Source organism: Bufo gargarizans, chromosome 5 (assembly GCF_014858855.1).
Source record: "Bufo gargarizans isolate SCDJY-AF-19 chromosome 5, ASM1485885v1, whole genome shotgun sequence".
NCBI lineage: Eukaryota > Metazoa > Chordata > Amphibia > Anura > Bufonidae > Bufo > Bufo gargarizans.
Window position 1 is genome coordinate 343,441,643 of NC_058084.1, and position 3,838 is coordinate 343,445,480.

The following is a 3,838-nucleotide window of genomic DNA, read 5'->3' on the forward strand; positions in this document are numbered from 1 at the left end:
CATCTTTTTATTAAACCTCAGTGTAGACTAGTATTAATACTTTGGCGGTCCATTTATTATTGGCCAGACTTAAAATTAAGACTTAAGACAGAATACATTTATCACATCTTCTGCTGTCCATGTGCAGGAACTGAAATATACTTCAGTCAGCAGATGTAGTAGATTTCTGGTGTAATGTAGACCAGTTTTCTGACATGTTGTTAAATAAGTTGGTCACAGAGATCACACCCAAGGCCTACCTCACTTTTTAAAAAGTGGTGAGGGTGTTGGAAAAAGCTAAAAAGTCACAAATGATGTCACAAAACAGCATTTGCACCCATACTTTTCTACGTAGAGCTATAGTAAATCATCCCCATTGTGCATTTGTGGTTTAATCTCAGTTGTTATCAGTAGAGAATAAATAGCTACTCTATTAAAACAAAGTTCCGTAAATTCCCAGTATGTTTGTGATTACCCCTATATGAAAACTGTCTGTGGCTTTTTATGAGTTATACATATGTTTTTAACTATATAAACTAAATTCTACCATTTGAATGTTTTATATCATAAAAGGGTGATGTAGACTCTACAGCTCCTAGTAGGGCCAAGTAAAATACATATGTAGCTATGGTTGGAGCATAAAGGTTCACAACAACATTGACACACGAAACCTCTATGAGAACACTCAATAATAATACATTTTCCATATATTTAACAATTTGTGGTTTGGTCTTCAAGTACCTCTTTCTTATATAGTAAATTTTTTAAAAAAATTGTAAAAAATCTTCTCTTTTTTTTTTTTTTTTGCATTATCACACAGGGTCATAAATTAGTGACTTGCCTAGAATCCACACTTTTAATATATTTTCCTACCACTTACCATATGTGTATATTGCCTTTTTTAACATTAGCCCCACCTATGCTATACCAGTGGTGGGTATCAGTAAATTTTACTACCAGCAGTCACCATAGCATGTCCCTGAAATACGGGCCACTGCGATCTATGTGCTGTATCAGACTGGAAGGACCATTGTAACCTGCTTAGCTCATAATCAGCCTTCCTATAGACATGGTCGGCTCCAGGTCATCTGTGGCTCATTATGTGATGGTGCTGAGGTCACTTCACGTGTTTCTCAGGATAGGCTGTAAATCATGAATGTCTTTGTCATAGTATGATAACGTAATGAAAACTGTTATATCTGCATGATCATAGCAGTGTTGTGAGATTCAGGACCATCCCACAACTATTACTTTTAGATATTTGTACAGCTTTGGCCTGGATTTTATTTCGACATCTCTTGTTGTCCCCATGTCCTTATAAACATGTTTTAAAGCACAGCTCTATGTGAACTACGATAAGGGGACACGTAAATACTGCATATCAATTGCCCGAAAGTGATGCTGGGTTCCGTAAAACAAGGCAAAAACAACTGTTGATGTACAGTCCAGCAGGCAGAAAATACATCATTGGCTAAAATGCAATAATAAAAACATTAACAATATTGCCTAGGAGCTCCCATTATGTAAGTCTATATGACTATTACAACATTTATTGGCTCTCAGGTCTGCTGTTGTGCCATTATATTGCCTTGCCAGATGGTAAGTGAATTTGTAATGTATATAACTGTGCATTTATCAAGGTAAATCCTGGGATATATTCTCCCAGTGGGCTACAGTATATTATGTACCATGCTATATTGTGAGCAGTTTATTTTTAGAATGTATTACAGTTTTGTTGTGTTCTACAGTTAAACATGCTTGAAGCAAATGAAAATATATATAATTATTGTCCTGGAAGCAATGACCACTGGTTGGTTATATTTGCTGGCTCACTGCAGTTTTTTATGTTGATCAATAAACTTGTTCTTCACGTGTCAATGTTTACATGGTTGTTATTTCCTTTATGCTCATTTCTAGTTTTCCTTCTAGTTCTAATGAATTGGGGCTCTACATTACAGTTAGCTACATTACAGTGTCCTAATAGGAGGACAAACCTGACTTCTCAATATACACATCATACAAAGCGCCAGGCATACTGTGGAATAAACTGACCCATTTCAGACAGATCATCCAGTAAAAAAAACTATACCACAGTCTTTTTTTTTAGCATGGACATCTATGGGTGACAGATACCACTGTGAGACTGCCATTTCTTTGGAACGCATACTGCTAACACAGTGTGTTCTTGCCTGTGAAGCCCTTTTGATGCACAGCAATGATCACTGGACGTGTTTACTTGGAAGTAACCATGGTTAACAAAAGAAGACAATGATTTCAAGCACCACCCCCTTTAAAAGCAACTAAGAGCAACTGCTCTTCTAAGTCAGACAGCATGTTAGAGTAATATCATCTGCCTTGTCTTTGTTAACAATTTCTTCTGAGCCAATGCGAACACTGAAATGATGTGAGCATGTGATTTTGTGGCATGGCTGAAATGCAGTGAAAATTGTTTTTTATTAAGTTAATTTTCATGGCAATGAATGACTTTGCAATCAATCTGATCATTGTTCTTAACAATACTGAGTTAATGCAAACTGACACCATAAAAATTGGAGCAGCAAACTTTGTGAAAAACACATTTTGTGTCAGACTAAAAACATTTGACCATGACTGTACAGCAGGCATCTTGCTGTCACTGCCAGGGTCAGACTTAACTCCTAGAAGTTAACCCCCTCTTATACAGAGGTCAATAGCGATCATGGTATCTGAGCAGTTAGACAGAAGGTGGAAGATACCTCTGTCCTCCGATTGGCATCCCATGAAAGTAGTTGTCAAAGCACCCAGGGGCCTTCTGGAGGCTCCCAAGTCGGGCATAGTCCAGCTTGTATTACACCCTGCCTCTGCTAAATTATTCCACAGAAAGACAAAGCTCCCATAAGGTAGAAGCATATTTTCCTCATCTTAGGGAAAAATACTTTTCTAACTTTAAAACTTACAATCAGAATAACTCTCTAGATCAACCACCCTTTTCCAGAAATCTAATAACCACAACTCGTAATTTTGTTACATGTGTGAAATACATCCAGGTCCCTCTTGAACTTTTTTAGTGAGTTCACCATCACCATCCTGCTCTTACAGCAAAGAACCCTCTTCTGATGTCCCCTTGTCACAGTCCTGGGTATAAACAGATCATGGGATAGATCTCTGTATTGACCTTTGATGTGTAGGGTTCCTTTGGGTACTCTGGTTCCCTCCAACACTCCGGAAATGTACAGTTCATTAGGAATTTAGATTGTGAGCCCCAGTGGAGACATGTACCAGCATAAGTGATGAAAATCTCGGGACAGCGCTGCAATATATACACTACTCACAATAAGTTAGGGATATTTGGCTTGTGGGTGAAATTCCAGGATAAACCTAAAATGCACTCTAAACTTTTGAATGCCCGTGTCCAACTGTTCAAGTTTTTGAGACATTGACATTTTTGTGGGGGATATACCCTCCTCTGTTGATGGCTTTTGTTTCAATAAATTGTTTGAGATGAGATCACTATTGCATGCTTCTACTTAAATGCCCTACTTTCATGATATAATATCACTGTAAGTTTAAGTTTAAGTTTTCCATACATTTCAGCCAGATATCCCGAACTTCTTGTGTGTACTGTATATATAACTTAATAATAGGTCTTGAATATTTGCCCTGCGATTACCTCACTGAAATCTACATTCAGGTGTAGAAAACAACAAGACAAAGCAATACCTTATATATGAAAAAAGAGCAAGGGTGTAAGGCCTCTTTCACACTTGCGTTGTCCGGATCCGGCGTGTACTCCACTTGCCGGAATTACACGCCGGATCCGGAAAAACGCAAGTGTACTGAAAGCATTTGAAGACGGATCCGTCTTCAAAATGCTTTCAGT